A 6695-nucleotide genomic window follows, 5' to 3' on the forward strand; every position below is an offset into this window, starting at 1 on the left:
CAGCAGGTGGGACACAGGAGAACTTGCACGCCTGTGGCTGGGATCCTGCCTTGGGGCAGGGCAGGACAGGAAGTCCGGGAAGACAGACCTGAACTCCAAGAACACCTTCCATAGTACTGGTGAGCCTGGAGCTGGCCTGCCAGCAGGGTGTGTGACCAGGAGCCTGCTTGGGGCAGGGTGTGTGACCAGGAGCCTGCTTGGGGAGTAATTTGTCCTGCCCTAGGTGTCCCTGCCGGCTCCTCTTGGGAGGCCAGTGAAGGCAGTGGCTTCTTATCTCAGCAGAGTACAAAGTAGCAAAGGTTCCCTTTTCCTTTTGCACATGCATAGTCACAAGGGGAGAGGCTAGGACTGGCTTCGTGCCCCACCTCCTGGGGCCAACCATGGCTCTCCATGTCTCATGGCTCTGTACTGGCCTCACTTACGTGGCTCTCTGCTTCTCCCAGCCGGAAGATAAATGGGAAGAAAAATCAGAGGAGCATAGCGAGGCCCCAGATGAGTTGAGAAATATCTTTCTGGAAGATTCCTCAGTTTGGCTTCTGGTAGATACCCTTTGGAGATGTTGTACCCGGCCTGGTCCTTCCTTAGGAAAGAGAGCCTCACCACTCTCTGTGGGCTGAGCAGGGATCCACAGGGATCCACAGGGCTACTGGACCCTAAGCACCAGAAGCTGCAAACATTTCCTTATGTGCATGAAGAGGCTGCCGAGAGAGGGTCCTGGATTAGCTGGGGGCCAGGGGAGGGAGCCCTCGGTGCCAGCCCTTGTGTGTGTATTCAGAAGGAGAGTACCTGGTCTGAGAAGAGCAAGGCGTGTGGTCCCCAGGGGTGGAGGTGGCAGAGTTAGCAGCATCCAGGAGCCCGGGTGAGCAGCTGCCAGATGCCACAAGAAGCAGGGGGTAGATTCCTCCCTGGAACCTCGACAGGTGAACCCTGCCTGCATCTGCCCACTTCCGCCTAAGCTGGGACATTGGGCCCCCAGAAGTACAGGAGATCTCATAAGCTGCACAGGTTATTAAGCACCACATTTGTCATTGAAGGACACTGACCTGGAGCTCAGTGCTCAACGAGGCAGGGGCCAGCCCCCTCTGACCTGGGCGTGGTCCTCTGGTCCAGCTGGCAGAGGGCCCATGGAAGTAACACGTGTGAGCCTTGTCTGTTTGCTGCATGTGAGGAAAGTACTTCTGCTACCTGAAGATGTCCAAGCATCTTTGTATGTCCTTAGGGTGGGCATTAGGGCTTAGGCTGCCTGGGGAGACACTGTATTCCGTATCGGAGTACCTTGGTTCAAGTTCCTCTCGAGCTTCCTGCTAATGCACACCCTGGGAGACCACAGGTAATAGCCCACCCCGTTGGGCCCTGCCAACACATTGGGGACCTGGACTGAATTCCTGGTTCTGGCTTCTGCTCCTAGCACCCCAAGAGGCCGGATGCACTGGGGGGTGAGCTGGCAGAGGAACGCTCTCTGCCTGCCTGTGGAGGAGAACATACACTGTGTCGCTTCAAAACAAGCGAGCATGTGTTGGAGAAAGCGTGTTTTTAAACCCATGCCTAGTTTCCTCATAGCAGGTGTTTCCCCTGAGCCTTTGGGAGGCCCCTTGTGTAACGGGTATTTGAGTTCTTTCTGAAATGAAGGTAGAGAGGGGTGAGCTGGCGCTGTCGGCCCCAAGGGAAGGCCTCTTGGTGCCTGAGAGGTGAGGAAGTCCCTGGCCGTTTGAAGTTCACAGCACCTGTCTGGGCAGCGAGCAGACCATCTTCTCAGCACTTGATCTGCTTGCCCCATGGTCCAGACCCATCATGGTCATCCTGCAGCTCACAGCTCTGTCGACTAACTGCCAACAAACAAAAAGAACAAAAGGAACTAAAAAAGAAAAACCCAGAAGAAAGACCCAATCCTTCTCCCTCTTTCGTCTTTGTTCTTACAGAGAAGGGGAGGGAATGCACAAAATCACCCCCACATTCTTGCTTCCTAAATGGCCCCGGGGCTACGAACAGGCACTGGAAAGAAACCTGGGTCTTGGGGTTTTCAAGTCTCACTCCGCACTTCCGTCTCCTGGCGGTCATGTTGGTATCATGTGACCGCCACTCTCAGAAGTCACAGCTGGTTGGACCTGAGGTATGGGCCACGTGACTCAGGGAGAACCAATCAGTAGCTGGGGTCTCTTGCAGGAATTTGGCCCTGGCAGAGGCCTTAATTCATTCATTAGGTAATAAATGCGGTCTCAGGGATAAGGGCCAAGGACCCACACTTCCCCACAAAGCATCCACCAGAACACAGGCAGTGCTGGCTAAGCCTAACTGGACCCACCGACCTAAGGAAGAGGAGGCCCCAGAAATTGCCCAGTGCCCTGTGGCTCAAGGCCATGGTTGTCCATTCACTTCCTCCGTGTGTGGAGTCAGAGCACAGGTTCCCAGCCACATAGTTCCCAGCCAGGGCAAGCTGCCAAGGTGGCCCCAGCCCCTGGGCCCCTGGGGGAGAACCAAGGCCAGGGACCCAGGACTGCCTCTCTATAGCTGTCGACCTGACTTAGGAAACGGCGTCTGGAAGTATCCACGGTGTGCCCATGTCAGAGTCATCCCTGTGGGTGAAGGATGGGGCTGGGCAGAATGAACCGGGCAAGGTGGGTGACTAGGAAGAAAGGAAGGGTGCTGTGGCACAGTGGGTCAAGCTGCCGCCTGTAGCAGGATCTAGGGGGGACCGGGACTCGAGGTGTGATAACCACGCCGAGAATTGGGACACAGGGGAGGCAAAGGCAAGATGAACCAATACATACTTTATTGAGTTTTACTGGGTATCTTTATATCAGGAACCTTGCAGGGCAAGCAGGCAGGTAAAAGTTACTTGTTAACTAAACAATAGCATACAAGCCCCTCTAAAGACAGATCATGAGGAATTTGGGAAAAAATCACCAGGCTTCAGGCAACAGCGTAGCGAACATGACAGGAACCAATACCTGTAAACAACCAGATCTAACAAGAAAAGGAACATAACAAAACTTTGTACTCAGATGCCACAAGTACTGAAAGAAGAGGAAGAGCTAGAGAACTGCCACACACATCCCCAGCCGCGCTTGGCCGGCAAGGCCGCCTCCAATCCCAACAGGAAGCCTGCTTCCTGTAGCATTCAGTCTGCCAAGAATGTCTGAGACTTGAGTTCCTCGGGCACTTGGTGGTCTGGCTCAGGGACAAATCCCCACAGCAGGACATTCCATTTGGAGGCCTGTTTGAGTCCCAGCTGCTCCACTTCCCATCCAGCTCCCTGCCGATGCACCTGGGAAGGCAGCAGCAGATGGCCCAAGTCCTTGGGTCCCTGCACCCATGTGGCAGACCCAGAAAAAGCTCCTGGCTCCTGGCTTTGGGCAAGCCCAGCTCTGCCCTCTGTGGCAATTTGAAAAGTGAACCGGTAGATGGTACATTAGAACCTTCAGGGGACACCAGGTGGAGGATGGATATAATTTTGCTTTTCAAATAAATAAATCTTTCGAAGAGAGAGCAGAGAAGGAGTGCAGCTCGCGGGGCTGCAGGGTCTGCAGAGGAGCCGCTGGCGGGGAGGCTTGTGCTTGATGCCCCTGGGGACCTTGACAACGCGTGGGTCCCTGGGTTGCAGTCAGCTGCTTGCCCGGGCATCCCCTTGGCACCCACGTGCCAGGAGACAAGTAGACCCTGAAATTCTGCATGTGGCTGAGAGGAGCTAGAAGACAAACTGTTACGAACAAGCGTTTCAGGCTGGAAGGGAGAAGAGAAGTTTCTGTAGCTCACAGGCCTGAAGAACAAGGGAGAGTCCCAGCGTCAGAAGCCTGTGTGCCGGGCCAGGCAGAGGGTGCCTCCCGGCATTCCGACGGAGAGAGCTGCAATGTACAAAGCCACCATGCCCCTGCCGTAGTCCGGAATCCCCTGACTCCAGCATTTGTGGATGCAAAGCCCTCAGGGCTTGATGAGCTCCTGAAGGTCAAGAGCCACCAGCATCCCAGAGGTCAAGGGCATTACTAAACATTCTAGAACACCAGAGACAGTCCCCACAAGAAGGCACGCTTCTGCCCCAGATGTCAAGAGTGCCCAGCTTGAGAAACCCTGCCCTGCACGATGGGAGCCCCATTCTGCTGGGCACTGGGGTTCCAGTCCCAGACGCCAAGGCACCTTGTGTCCACGCTGCCAGAACAGCAGCAGGACCTTGGCATCCCTGCACACCAGTCTGAGTGTGTGACTTGCTCAAGACTTCCCGTGGCTCCCTAATTCCAGAACTCTTCCTTGAATTCCCCATGGCAGGATAGAAATACTCTTCTTTCTTTTATCTCTTCTCCATTCCCAGCCCCACCCCTCCATGCATGCAAACCTGGAACTATTTTCTTAAAGATGTATTTCTTTATTTTGAAACCTAAAGTTACACAGAGGAGAAGGAAGGAGGGAGAGAGAACAGCCTTGCAGCCACTGGTGTGCTCTCCAGGTGGCCACAATGGCCAGGAGTGGACCTAGCCAAAGCCGGGAGCTTCATCCAGCTCTCCCGTGACGGAGGCAGGGCCTCAACACTTGAGCCATCTTCTGATGCTCCTCCCAGGCCATTCATCAGCAGGGAGCTGGATTGAAAGGGGAGCAGCAAGGCAGAACCAGAACCCACATGGAATGCCAGTGTCACAGGCAGCAGCTTTACCCACTCTGCCACAACACAGGCCCCAAACCCCAGAATTCAGTGACTGTACAGTGAAAGATGTGAGAGATAATGGTCAGGGAAACCTATAAACTCAACTAGACTGGGAAGTCAGGGACTATGCAGAATCCATGAAGGGCATCCAACAAAATTAAACAACTGAACATAATTTCAGAAGCTCGTTTACAGTGAGACCTCTTCTGGTGGCCCCAGAGTGCTTCTGTGAGGGAAGGCGGGCTCGGCACCCCGCAGAACTGGGCAGGCTTGCAGGCCGGAACTCCGATGGCAAGTGGACATCCTTAGTATTTACACTTTAAACATCTTATGTCAGCAGGTGTCCTGGGTGACTGTCCAGTGCAGACAAATCATTTGCACCTGCTTTAACAAAGCACAAAAGGGAGAGAACAATGGAATAAGAATGGGATAGCAAGCGTTCACTTCCAGGATAAAATCTGACAAACCGTGAGCCTGGACCCTTACAAAACAAGTCAAGTGAACGCTTGCTCTAATCGGATATCTAAATGCACCTGCTGTGTCTAAAATCATTGCCTTGGGGGTGCTCCTTGGGCCTTGCTGTGGACCTGTAACTTCCGATTGCAGCCCCCCATGTGGACGGCAGCAGTGCAGGTGCTGGGGACCCTGTCACCCACATAGGAAACCTGGATTCAGCTCAAGCCTCCTGACCTTGGCTGACCTTGGCCAGCCTCGCCACGGGCACTGGGGGAGTGAAGCAGGAGATGAAAATATCTCTCTACTGAAATATCTATTTTTAATTTCTTGAATAAAAATGGCTACCTAAGTGTAAACATTGAGTCCAGAGGTCCCCATACCTGCTTCCGCTGTGTGAGTGCCGGGTCTGGGGCCTCACACCAGCCTCTTGCTTCTGCAGATCCAGGGAGCCTCTGCTGATGGCTCCCCCACTTACCACCCCACGGGAGGCCTGGTCTGAGGCAAAAATTCCTGGCTGCAGGCCAGCCTAGCCGCAGACAGCACAGGCATTGAGGAAGCAAACCAGCACATCGAAGCCCTCCCTTTTTCTCTTTCAAATACAATACGTTTTGAATGTTTTGGAGTTGAAGAATACACAGAACTTTGTTTCCATCTCTGACAAATTTGTTTTATTTAAAACCCAGATTCTAGGTACTAGTCCACAACTTGACTTAAATATTTTTGAAATTATGTTAAAAACAGAGCAGAGATTTCCCATGCACTAATTCACTTCCCAAATTTCTCGCCACCTACGGGCTGGGACAGCGGCAAGCCAGGAGCCTAGGATTCAGCCCTGCTCTCCTTGAGCATCACCTGCTGCCTCCAGGTGAATGAGCAGGGAGGGTACAAACCCCAGAATGCTGGTAGGGGAAGTGACCAGCCCAAGCAACGTCTTGTCTCACCCATCCTCGCTGAGAGCCGGAAGCCTGCTCCTACGGGCTGACCTTGCAAACAGGCACACACACCAATCTAGCCACTGGTGATTCGTTTCAAACAACTGATTCACTAATGTCAATGCAAATATAGAAAAAGATACAGGAATATACGTCTTCCAGAAGAAGCTATAAAAGGTAAGGCTGAGTTTATCGAAGACAGCCGTCTAATAAATCAAACGGCAAAGAAGAACTGGGGCAAACAAAAAAATAATAACTGCTATTTGGGATCAACTTTGATGTTTATTTTCCAAGTTAAAAAATACTTTAAAATGTTTCCACTGCATGAAAGCAGTAAAAAAAAAAAAATTACTCATTCATCTTTCCAGGGGCCATTAATAGAAAGGTCTGATGGCCCAAGACAGGGGCCAGGAACAAGACCACAGGGAAAAGGGCAGGGGCTTCATGCAGCCAAGTTCACGAATGGATTAAAAACAGACTATGGTTCATGTAGATTGAATTCTTATGTGTTAGTTACATCTGCTCATGAAGGAAACATCAAGTGAACTGCAGTATGCTTTTCTCATTCTGGATTGGTTAGCTGTAGCACTCCGGTCATTTTGAGCAGGGCAATGCTGACACTGGGTGCAAGGCAGGAAGTAGGAGCTGCCTGGCAGCATCCCCAGCCTCCTCCA

This window comes from Ochotona curzoniae, unplaced genomic scaffold (assembly GCF_017591425.1).
Source record: "Ochotona curzoniae isolate NIBS_2020 unplaced genomic scaffold, NIBS_Ocur_1.0 contig_4792, whole genome shotgun sequence".
NCBI lineage: Eukaryota > Metazoa > Chordata > Mammalia > Lagomorpha > Ochotonidae > Ochotona > Ochotona curzoniae.